This window comes from Tamandua tetradactyla, chromosome 13 (genome assembly GCF_023851605.1).
Source record: "Tamandua tetradactyla isolate mTamTet1 chromosome 13, mTamTet1.pri, whole genome shotgun sequence".
NCBI lineage: Eukaryota > Metazoa > Chordata > Mammalia > Pilosa > Myrmecophagidae > Tamandua > Tamandua tetradactyla.
In genome coordinates this window covers 83,637,013-83,650,076 of record NC_135339.1, presented here as the reverse complement: position 1 = coordinate 83,650,076, position 13,064 = coordinate 83,637,013, and the positions used below count along the sequence as shown (strand labels likewise).

Genomic DNA, 13,064 nt, shown 5'->3' with positions numbered 1-13,064 from the left:
GCTCCACTAACAGGAAGTGACTTATTTTTTCCCCTCTATCTCTGAAGCATGGAAAGTCCAACTCCCATGCTTCTTGAAGATTTACAAACAGATGTCGCTCTCACGGCACATCCCTGGTGGCTGTCCCAGTGCCAGCTTCCTCACGGCTGACAAGGAGCAGCTTGTCTAGTGGGAACTCCCACCCCTTCAAGGGCAGAACCCAGCCATGTTCCTGCAGAGGTCATCACTTCACAGCAGTGTGGAAAGTTACATGTTTTTTTTTTTTTTTAATCATACCATTCTACATATGCAATCAGTAATTCTTAACATCATCACATAGATGCATGATCATCGTTTCTTAGTACATTTGCATCGGTTTAGAAGAACTAGCAACACAACCGAAAAAGATATAGAATGTTAATGTAGAGAAAAAAAAAAAAGTAATAATAGTAAAAACAAAACAAAACAAAACAAAAACCTATAGCTCGGATGCAGCTTCATTCAGTGTTTTAACATGATTACTTTACAATTAGGTATTATTGTGCTGTCCATTTTTGAGTTTTTGTATCTAGTCCTGTTGCACAGTCTGTATCCCTTCAGCTCCAATTACCCATTATCTTACCCTGTTTCTAACTCCTGCTGGACTCTGTTACCAATGACATATTCCAAGTTTATTCTCAAATGTCGATTCACATCATTGGGACCATATAGTATTTGTCTTTTAGTTTTTGGCTAGACTCACTCAGCATAATGTTCTCTAGGTCCATCCATGTTATTACATGCTTCATAAGTTTATCCTGCCTTAAAGCTGCATAATATTCCATCGTATGTATATACCACAGTTTGTTTAGCCACTCGTCTGTTGATGGACATTTTGGCTGTTTCCATCTCTTTGTAATTGTAAATAAAAGTTACGTGTTTTTTAAAACAGCTTGTTCCATCTTTGCACTTGCATCAAAATCTAAATTGCTGTGCAACCTTCAGCATTTCACATTGGATAAGTGAAAATAGTGGGGTCAAGCCACAGGCCCTGAACTGAATTTGACTTGTTCTAGTAACACAGAGACATCAGCACTGTTGAGCCAAGAGAGAGGCCAGAGAAAGATGGGGCAGAGATGCCCAGATGGGGTGTGAGGGCTGGAGGAATTTAGTTTTAGTGGCTTTGCCAAGGCCTCAGGGCAAGGACCCCTATGGAAGGTTCTGGAGCACTGCTGTGGAGCAGTATTGCATTGAGAAGACTGGATTCCCTCTGATGACCAGTCATCTTAAGAACTAGGCTTGTACAATCCCTGAGGCTAATTAATTTAGGAATCAGATTTAAAAAAAAAAAAAGGAATTGGGCTAAGTTTGGCCAAGCTCAATTTGAAGGCAATACATTTTTGTCAGTTATTGGTTATGACAGAGGAAATACCGTATTTTAACACTCACAGGCTTAGTTTCAAAACTCTAGTTTCTTCATATACAGCTGTGTGACTCTGGGCAAGTTACTTAATAAGACAGAGCTTAAGTTTCTTCCTGTTCTAAATGGCAATTATGATACCTGCTTTAGAGAGTCATTGTGCAGATTCAAGTTAATGTACATAACACACTTAGCACAGTGGCCAGATCAGAGAGAATGTGACATTAGTAATAGCAATGTAGTACTTTGCTTTAAAAACTCCATCTCTTTTCAGGTAACCCAGCAACCCACTCCAAGCCCTGGAGATAGAGAAAACAGGCAGCAGGCAAGATAAAAATGATGACAGGGCCAAGGTAATGAAATCCCATTTTATTAAAGACTTGACAAGGTGCATATGGCCTGGTCTAGTGCCTTCTTTTCTCTTGGTTCCTGCCAGGATCATATACTTTTTTCATGTGTTGACTAAGATGGGGCTAAAGGTCTCTCCACAGTCATAGTCCAAGAAAACTGCATCATTTCACTGTCAGATGGAAGGGCAGCCTGCTCAGAAGGGAGGTTTATTTCATCTCTTCTCCCGAGGCCCTAACTTCCCAAGGGAATGCCATTCCTTCCCTCCCAGCACACGGAACATGGGCCGTACAATCAGTCTATCTTTTGGCACCTGAGCGATGCCTGAGAGGCAGGTGTATCTGCTTAATGTCTAACCTGTTTTCATTGCCAATACCCATGACACAAGTGGGTTCAATTGGCCATGATTTTAGAGGCGTCAGAGTTTGTCCTTTTTCCAAAAATACAGTTTCATAACAGCCATAAAACGAGGACTCTGTTTAGCCCAAGGATATTGAATCAGGGTGAGGAGCTCCAGCTGTGAAGCTAAGAACAATAAAGTTTTCAGCAAATTGGCAAGAGTATTTTTATACCAGTTCCTCTCTTCTTGGGAAGGTCATAAAAGACACCCAACAGGCTGCGTTTCAATAGAAAATGAGAAATGCAACGCTTCTCACCCATCCGCTGACCCTTGTCACAGGAGTGACCTCTGTGTTTCCCAACAGCTGACAGAGCTGTCCTTTCAGAGACAAAAGCATCATTTGGTTTCTGCCACCTAGTATTTCCCATTCGAGAACCAACCCTTCCCTGGCTCCCAGTCCCTATGGGTCTGGCAAAGCTTGACTCCATCCCCGAATCTGGAGGTTGAGCGATCCAGACTTAGGCCAATCAGCACATTGCATTTTCCCTGGCCACTCTGATTGGTTAAGAGATGGGCATGTGATTCAAATAGAACCAGTGACCTAAGAGGAGATTTTCTTGGAGAATTCTGGGAAATTCTCGCTGGGTATGAAGTGAGTGGGATACAAAAATGATGGGAGGTTTGGGGCAAGTGCAGTAGGAGCCCACCACCCAGGAAAAGCCAAGTGTTGAGTGCGCTGACACACCCACAGATGGGCTGAGGTCAGCATTTGGACCTTGTTTCAAGAAATCCTCAGGCCATTACTCCCGGACTCTTTCAGTGTGAGCCAATGATAACTTCGCCCTTCTGCTTCCAGCCAGTTTGGGTGGGGGGTTTGCCATTTACTCACAACCCCTTTATTCCCTATTGTCTCTTCTCTTTCTCCAGTTACTTTCTTTTTTACTATTGTATTGTTTTACGGTTACTTTTTTTTCATTTTAAAAGCAATACATACTTATTGTAGAAAATTTCATAAACATAAAAAAGAAAAAAAAAAAGAATTTTCTAAAGCTCACACAACTATCAGGGGGCTAAGCCGGACTCTGATCCAGGCTGGCTGATGCCAAAATCCACCTCTAACCCTGCAGGCTGCTTTTAGCCTCGCAGAGACCTCCCAAGCATTTTGATGTAGAGAGAACCTTTAGTCTTTTCCCCCGCTTTGGAGTATTTTTTCCTATGAGCACATATAATTTATTTTGCAAAGTTGGAATGATCTTACAAATAGAGTTTGTATACTTCTTCTTTACCTAGTTGTATATTATGGATATTTCCCCAAGTTATTAAATATTTAACGGGAACATGATTTTTAATGCCTGCATAATGTTTTCTTTGAATTGAATATATCAAAATTTATTTAAACATTTTCATATTTTTAGACTATTACTGGGATATTATTGGCCTATATAGTATTGGATTATTGTTAGGTGGTCTACATTCTTTTCTATTTAAAAAAGCAATAGAAATATACAATTTGCAGCAGTTCTGATTATCTCCTTAGAATGAATTCCTAGCAGTGAAATTACTGAAAGAAAGGGTAATATATTTTATACATAATGCCAACATTTCTTTTCAGAAAAGTACCACTTTTCGTACTTGCCATGTGTAAGAGGGTCTAGTTAATTATGTTCTTGTCAACCCTGGAAATTATTAAGTTTTTTAATCTTTGCCAATTTAATAGAAAAAAATGTAATAATTCTAATTTGTCTATCTTTAATTATTAGTTATAAGAATTATTTAACAGTATGATACAACTAACCTGGTACAGAATGAATAGTTCAGAAAAGGAATTAAGTTATTGAAAAAAGTGGCACCACAAAGCAGTGAGGTGAAAAGAATTACTCAGGAATGGCAGCGGGACAAAGCCCTCGTTCCCTATAAAAGTGGTTCTCAAATGTGAGTCTGCATCCCAACTGCCTGGAGGGGCTTCTTAAAATACAGGTTCCTGGGCCTCACCCCCAGAGTTTCTGGTTCAAGTTCTGGGGTGGGGCCTGAGAATTTGCATTTCTAAAAAGTTCCCAGCTGAGGCTGCTCCTTGTCCAAGGACCATGCTTGAAACAATTCCCTTGTATGCTAAATTTCTAGATAAATTAAAGGGGTAAATGTTTTTTTAAAAGTCAAATTTTCTGTTCTCGACAAACGAAAAAGGTAAAAATTAGGGCTATAGATAATCTGAGTACCATAATTAACAAGATTGATAATACATATATGTAAAAGAGAATGTATGCATGTTCTTTTCAAGTATTCATGCAATATTTACAGAACTTAATTGTATACTCAGCATAAAGACCACATTATACCATAAAGGCAACCTCAACATATTTCAAAAAGTAGAAGAAAGTACATGAAATCAGAAAGAAATAACAAAAATCTAGACAAGCAGACACCACCTTCCCAACCACTTGAAAAATAGACCTCTTTGCTAAAATAGTACTGAGATTCCTGCTGTTCTAGTTTGCTAGCTGCCGGAATGCAACACACCAGAGACGGATTGGCTTTTAATAAAAGGGGATTTATTTTGTTGGTTCTTCAGAGGAAAGGCAGCTGACTTTCCACTGAGGTTCTTTCTTACGTGGAAGGCACAAGATGGTCTCTGCTGGTCTTCTCTCCAGGCCCCTGGGTTCGAACAACTTTCCCCGGGGTGACTTCTTTCTGCATCTCCAAAGGCCTGGGCTGAGCTGCTAGTGCTGAGATGAGGAATGCCAAGCTGCTTAGCAGTGCTACGTTGCAATCTCTCATTTAAGCACCAGCCAATTAAGTCAAACATCACTCATTGCAGCAGACACGCCTCCTAGCTGACTGCAGATGTAATTGGCAACAGATGAGGTTCACGTACTGCTGGCTTATGTCCGCAGCAACAAGACTAGGTATGCTCACCTGGCCAAGTTGACAACTGAATCTAACTAACACACCTGCATATCAAAATCTATAGGTTGAGGGGTGCAAGGGTAGTTCAGTGCTACCCAGGTTCAATTCCCAGTCCATGCACTTCCCAAAAAACAAATAAACAAGCAAAACAAAACAAAATTCAACAAATGATGCTGCAATAATGGAATACTCACATGGAAAAATAATGAAATGTGACCCCGCCATACAGCATATGAAAAATTTAGAAATCTATAGGTTGAAACTAAACCAAAGTGTTCTTGGGAGGGGGGGATATAAACTTTAAATTCTTTCATTGTTCAATAAGAAAGAGTGAAAACAACTAAATTAATCACCAAACTCAGAATTTGGGAAAACAATATCAAATATTGAGCTGAAGGAAAGAATTAATAAACATAAAAGCATGACATTGAATTTGAAACCAGAAAACCCCAAAACAACAGACTCAACTAATTAACTCAATATAATTAATTGAAAAAAATTAAAAGATAAGCCATAACCTACCTAAATCAAAAGGGAACAGAGTCAGAAAATAAATATCCAAAATTAGACCAAAGAAAGGGCAAATGCAGGGAAAGTTTTTAAGATATCCAAGAGTGGTTTGTTTGTTTTCCCATTGTAAAAGTTATATCTTTATAGAATCATCTTCAAGAATCAAGGCTACTGGAACACAGCTCAGCAGTTTCAGGTACTTCCCTCCAGCCTTTCCAATACAACAAAAACTAAAAAGGGATATCTATATAATGCATAAGAATAACCTCCAGGATAACCTCTCAACTCTGTTTGAAATCTCCCAGCCATTAAAACTTTCTTTTGTCTCATTTCTCTCTTCCCCGTTTTGGTCAAGAAGTCTTTCTCAATCCCTTAATGCCAGGACGCAGCTCTTCCCGGGATTTCTGTCCCACATTTCTAGGGAGATTTACACCCCTGGGAGACATGCCTCATGTAGGGGGGGAGGGCAGTGAGTTTAATTGCTGAGTTGGCTTAGAGAGAGAGGCTACATCTGAGCAACAAAATTAGGGAGTGTTTTATAAAACTGTGCAAATAAATTTGAAAACCTTGATGAGATGGATAATTTTTCTAGAAAGAAAGAAATTTTCTATGTCAAGAAGACATGGGAAGCCTTAGCAGAGGCTGCAAGATGCATGAAAGCATTGTTCCTCAACAGGCCAGGTTCAGAAGGCTGCACAGTTCCAACCACCAAGAATATATAACACAGAAATTATTTAAATTGTTCCAGAACTCTGAGAATCAAGGACCACTTCTGAATTCTTTTATTGTTTTGTGAAGTCAGCAAAATACTATAACAAAACCTATCAAAGATACAACAAATAGAAAACCATGACCTCATTTTGTTTATAAGTCTGAAACAAAATATACTGGTAAATAGATTCCATCAATACCAGCCGGTCATTATCATCACCGCTACATAACATCTGTCCAAGCCAGTGCAATAAACCAAAACATGAGATGTAAGCACCAGAAAGAAGCAAGAAAAAGATTGTCATTATTTTCAGATAAAATGATTATATGTTCAGAGAAAACCCAGGAGAATAATCTGAGAATCTATTAGAAACTAAATGGGATGGTGGCTATAGAACCTGTTCCAAAATAACTATTCTTTAATACAAAGAATAGCCATTTAGACAATAAAATGAATTTAAAAACTTTTCCATATCAATTCATATAAAATAAGAAATGAGACTTGTGGCATGCAGAGGAAACTACAAAAACCTTAATAGTAAAGGAGATTTAATGAAATAGAGAGACATACCCTTTAGTATGCTGCCTTAGCTTTATGAAATGGGGAAAAAAACCAATTGTTAATTTTTTATCTGTAAGAGTTGACCAGAGAATTTCTCTTGGGGAAAGAGCTTTTTTTTTTCAGCTGAATGTCAAGGGGCTGGCTTGATTTTGCAAAGGTAGGTCTCATGCCTGAATGTGACAGTCTAGAAATAAGAAAGCGAGATCAGGAAATGAGTAAACAAGGGAAGAGGTCAGGGTAAGGGGCCAGCCGGGGTGTAATTGAAGAGGACCCTATTCCTGGAAGAGAGCAAGTAGACTTTTAGGAATGAACACATACAACATTTGCTTTGAAGTCATTCGCGGTACTACACGACAATGCGACACATTTCCGTAGCTCCCGCCCTTCAGTGATGATGGTGATGACAACGACAACATCTGTGATGGGTCATATTTATTGAACACCTTCTTTCCAGGCAATGCCTTAAGCCCTTAAACTGCTTTATATCATCACAAAATCCAGTTTTTCTACTTTACAGAAGAGAAATTGAGGCAGAGAGAGGGAAAGTAACTCAATCAAGTGCGTAACTCAATCAAGCGCACAGTTGGTGAGTGTGGAGTCCAGCTGTTGACTCACACTCTCTGACTTCAGGGCTCAGAATCATAACCTCTACCTCGAAGTTGCCTCTTGTGTTCATGGTCTTGAGTTAGTGCCAGGGAAAACATCACGGTGGTTTCCCGTGGTATGTTGTGGCCTGGAGAAAGGACAGATGGGAGGGGTCAGCACTAGAGTGGACATCACGAATTCCATGGAAGCCAGACATGAAACTGACCTGGGGGATAATAAACAGCAAACCCTCCATTGTCGTGAAACCTCAAGACTACAAAGCATGCTGGATTTCTATCAGGTGTGAGGTCAAAACAATTTGGTTATATCTTAAGCGATTAGCAGGCTAGATGATGTCAATGTATCCAGGAGGCTGAAGTATGGCTAATAATTATAAAAGGCAAGTGCTCCCTCAATGAATCTCTAAAATAGTAATACAAGCACACCCAAATCCCAACGGGATTTTTCTTTACTTGCCCAAATTATTTTAAAAAATTATTTAGTGGAACAAGCTTATAACAATAGCCAAGAAAAACCTAACAAAGAATTATTATCAAGGACAGTTTAGTCTACAAGATAATAAAACATTACGAAGCTATATGAATTAACAAAATGTACTTTTCAAATGAGAAAACTAATCACTACTAATTAATGTTTGAACAAATGGCTAACATTGGGAGAAAATGTAGATCTTTTCTGTATCTAGTTCCAAATAAAATTTCAAATGGATTAAAGATTTAACTGAAAAAGTAACATAAATGTACTGGAAGGAATATCGACGGATAATCTTGTTGTGGCAAAGACCTAAATTTGACATCACTTCCACCTCACCCCTAGTCTCAAAAATAAAAAGATGGGGCAGGGCAGGGTGGAGGATGGCCTAATATTTTAAACTCCGGAAGTCGATAAAATGGCTAGCCGAGCACTTTCCACCATCCCAGTTCCAGCCCCTAGTCTCATAACTAGGTGAGAGATTTTAAAGAACTGAAAGAAGCCAAAAGCCATAGAAAGAAAAGAAAAAGCTGGCAGGAAACCCATGCCTCAGACATTTGCAAGAGAAAGTTCTGTGGAAGAGGGATTAGTTGAAGGATGTTGCAGATCAGAGGAATTAGTTCCCAGAAGGGTAAGGGAACCTGGAGCTATTGCATATATGTGGTTTGATAAGAACCTATTTTCAGACAAAAACCCTGAGTGGGCAGTGGGCCCAGAGAGATAGGCAGTGTCAAGATATCTCTCCAAGAGGAGAGAGCAATGTCGAAATAAAGATGCTGAATCAAACACCCACATTTCCTGTCCAGAAAGGACATCTGTAATGCAATTCTGCTGGAAAGCAGATGGACCAGTCGTAGCTGACTTGATAAAGCTGACTCCTAAGAGGTAGTGAGGAAAGTCAAGATGCAACCTGATTTATGCAACAAAACTCCCAAAGGGACCACACTTGGAATCTTCAGGTACTTCTAGGAAGTAGGAGAAAAGGTAGTGGAAAAAACAAGACAACAAACAACAACTGGGAGGTTGGTTCAAAACCTCTTTAAGTAGCAACTGTTTTCCTGAGGTCCATCATTACCACCACTGCTTCTATCCTCTGGTGAAGGTACAGCAGAGGCACTTTACTGGAAAGTGAGGGAACTAACCGTGTGCAACTGAGTGCTTGTTTAAGTAACTGTTGATATTCCCCAGTCATGCCCAGAACCATTACAGGCAGGACCTACCCCCCAGGTAGGATCCTTCTCTAGGGAAGCATGCCTAGTCTGAAGAGACTGCTGGGAGAGGCTTTTCAAAGAATTGGCCCAGTCTGGTCACCCCACGTGAAGCCCATGATTGGCAAACCTCACCCTCAGACTCAAAACTTGGAATCAAAATATTTTCCCAAACATTTCATTATAAAAACTTTCAAACATTTAAAAAAAGATTAAAGATTTTACAGTCAACACACTACACCCAGCACGTAGTTTCTGCCACTAGTGTTTGACTGCACTTGGCTTTATTATATATCTCCACTTGTCCTTCCCTCCGTCAATCCATCAGTTCATCTTATCACTTGCTGCATTTCAGAGGAAATTGTAGATATCAGTACCCCTCCCTTAAACACTTCAGCTAGCACAATCTAAACTAGAATTCAAATATTATTTGTGATGTTTTTCTTTGTCTTTATATAAAAAGATGAATATACAAATCTTAAGTGTAATATTTGCATACTTTTGACAAATGCATACACCTGTGTAAACAAAATTTTGTTTACAAAATTGTCAATATTCAGACAATCACTCCAGAAGCAACTACTCTTCTGATTTATTTTTTCCCATTAGAGATTCCAGAACATCATAAAAATGGAAGCATGCCCCTGATATATCCTAGAGTAATTTGGGTAGTGAATAAAAACATATTTGCAAAGTCCACCTGGAAGACTGGGGAGAAAGAAGGAAATATTCAACTTCCCCATCTAGGAATACTGTGATATTCTCACAAGCAGTGAGGACAACCATATCACTAGGCTGAGCCCTCAGTCTTGGGGTTTGCCCCTATGAGACTTATTCCTGCAAAGGAGAAGCTAAGCCTACTTCTAATTATGCCTAAGAGTCACCCCTAGAGAACCTCTTTTGTTGCTCAGATGTAGTCTCTCTTTCTAAGCTAACTCGACAGGTGAACTCACTGCCCTCTCCTCTACATGGACATGACACCCAAGGGTGTAAATCTTCCTGGCAACATGGGACCAAACTCCCAGGATAAGCCAGGGCTTGGAATTATGGGTTTGAGAAAGCTTTCTTGGCCAAAAGAGGGAAGAGAGAAATTAGTCAAAATAAAGTTTCAGTGGCTGAGAGATTTCAAACAGAGTCGAGAGGTTATCCTGGAGGTTATTCTTATGCATCATATAGATATCCCTTTTTAGTTTATGGTGTATTGGAGTGGCTGAAAGGAAGTACCTGAAACTGCTGTGCTGTGTTCCAGTAGCCTTGATTCATGAAGATGATTGTATAATTATATAGCTTACAATGTGACTGTGTGATTGTGAAGACTTTGTGTCTGGTGCCTCTTTTATCCAAGGTATGGACAGATGAGTAAGAAAATTAAAGATAATAAATAAATAATGAGGCAGGATAAGGGTAAAAAATTGGGTGGATTGAAATACTAGTGGTCAGTAAGAGGAAGAGGTAAGAGATATGGGATCTATGAGTTTTTTCTTTTTCTGGAGTGATGCACATGGTCTAAAAATGATCATGGTGATCAATACACAACTATGTGATGATATTGTAAGCCACTGATTGTACACCATGTATGGACTGTATGTGTGTGAAGATTTTTCAATAAAAGTATTTTTTGAAAAAATGGAAGTGTGTAGTATGTGCTCTTTTCGGTAGCACTTCTTTTACTCAGTATATTGTTTTAGAGATTCATTCATGCTGTTGTGAGTAGTAATAACTACTTTTTTTAGTAACTTCCTATTGGTGAGTGTGCCACTTTGAAAGTATTGTGTACCCCAGAAAAGCCATGTCTTTTAATCCTGATCCAGTAAACTTTTTAATTAGATTAGCTCCATAGAGATGTGACACTCCCAGTTGTGGGTGTGCCCTTTTTGATGAGAATATCTCCAGGAAGATGTGGTGTGCCCAATTGTGGGTGTGACCTTTTGATTAGATGGAGATGTGACTCCACCTGTTCAAGACAGGTCTTGATTAGTTTACTGGAGTCCTTTAAAAGAGGAAACATTTTGGAAAAAGCTGAGCACCAATACAGATGCTTGGAGGACAGTTGCTTCTGAGCTGACAGAGACATGGTTGTTTGGAGATGCTTGGAGTGCTGACAGAGTGAGTAGATGTCTAGACATGGGCAGAGCCCAGCAGACATTGCCATGTGCCTTCCCCTGAGAAGCTAAGCAAGCCAGAATCTAGAGTTCTTCCCAGAGGAGCTAAGTAGAGGCCCACAGATGCTTAGAAAGGAAACTACTGGCATCAGAAGCTGGAAGCAAAGGACCAGGAACAAGGACCAGCAGACGCCAACTATGTGCCTTCCTAGTGCTGACAGAGGTGTTCCGGATGGCATCAGCCTTTCTTGAGTGCAGGTAACCTCCTGTTAGTCCCTTAATTTGGACATTTTCATGGCTTAGAACTGTAAACTTGTAACATAACAAATTCCCTTTATAAAGACATTCCATTTCTGATATATTGCATTCCGGCAGCTTAACAAACTAATACAGTGAATAGTACTCCATGGTCTAAATATATCAGTTTGTTCATTCATTCACATGTTGATGGACACCTAGGCTGTTTTCAGTTGGGGACTATTATGAATAAAACTGTGATAAGCATTCTTATACTGGTCTTTATCCATTTTCTTGGTAAATGCTTAGGAGTAGAATTTCTGAATCATAAAGTGGGGTGTGTTTAGTTTTATTAGAAACTGTAAGACCTTTTCTCAAAAGTTGTGGTACCATTTCACACTCCCATCGAAAATGTATGAGAGTTCCAGTTCATCTACATCCTCACCAGCATTAATGTTACTAGTTTTTTTTATTTTGAATACATTTGAGTAGGTTTATGGTATTGATGTATAATTTATGTAAAATAAAATGTGCTCATGATTTGTGTGTGGCTTCATGTATTTTGACAAATGCAGACACTCATGTAAACACAATAACAATCAAAATATAGAACTTTCATTGTGCCCCTTTGTAGCTAATCCCCCTCCCAGCCATGACCTTGGGCAACCACTGAGCCAATCTTGTTCACTACAAGTTAGTTTTCCCTGTCCATAATTTCCTATAAATGGAAATATATCATAGGTACGCTGTTCCACATGACAACTTTTGCTAGGGATATTTGTGTATTCATCTATATTGCTGAGTGTATTAATAGTTCATTCTTTTTATTACTGAGGTATTACTCCATTTGTATGGATACACTACAACTTGTTTATTCACTCACCTGCTGTTGGACATATTTGACCCTTTTCCAATTTTTGACCAATGAGTAAAACTGGTATGAACATTCTTGTACAAGTCTTTTGTGGGTTATATGTTTTAATTTCTCTTGAGTAAATATCTAGAAGTGGGACAGCTGGATCACTTTTTTTTTTTTTTTACATGGGCAGGCACCGGGAATTGAACCCGGGTCCTCTGGCATGGCAGGCAAGCCTTCTTGCCTGCTGAGCCACCGTGGCCCGCCCAGTATCTTTAACTTTATAAGAAAGTGCCCAGCTGTTTTCTAAAGTCATACGATTTGACACTGCCACTGGCAGTACAGAGAGTTCCAGTTGCTCTATAGCATCTCTAAATCTTTGGATTGTCATTCCTTGTAATTTTAACCATCCTAGTAAGTTCAGTGCTATCTCATTGCATATGTGTGTGTACGTGTGTGACATTGCTTTTATTTGCTTTTCTCTTATTTTTAAAAATTGGTTTTCAATTGTTTTTCTCTGAGGCTAATGACTTTAGCACCTTTGAATGTATTTATTGGCCAATTGCATGCCTTCGCTTGTGAAGGATCTGTTCAGGTCATTGTTCATTTTTAAATTAGATTATTTGTCTTACTGAGTTGTAAGAATTCTTTTTATATTCGGGATTCAAGGTCTTTCTCAGATTATAAATACAATATACAATATTTACTTCAAATTCGTGTCTTGCATTTCCATTTTTAATGGTGTTTTTTGAAAAGCATAAGTTTTATTTTGAAGAAATCCAATTAATTAGGTTTTTTTTTCTTTCATGGTTCTTGCTTTGGGTGTCCTAG

The 13,064-nt window shown here is 39.0% G+C and overlaps 1 long non-coding RNA gene across 1 annotated transcript; it reads right to left on the bottom strand.

Moving 5' to 3' along the window:
• Window positions 1–1,708: 1,708 nt before the first annotated feature.
• On the bottom strand, window positions 1,709–2,577 carry LOC143653268 (uncharacterized). Its single transcript, XR_013161205.1, has 3 exons — window positions 2,383–2,577; window positions 2,084–2,251; window positions 1,709–1,918 (listed from the first exon to the last, which is right to left on the bottom strand). It is a non-coding gene; the product is annotated as an uncharacterized LOC143653268 (long non-coding RNA).
• Window positions 2,578–13,064: the final 10,487 nt, after the last annotated feature.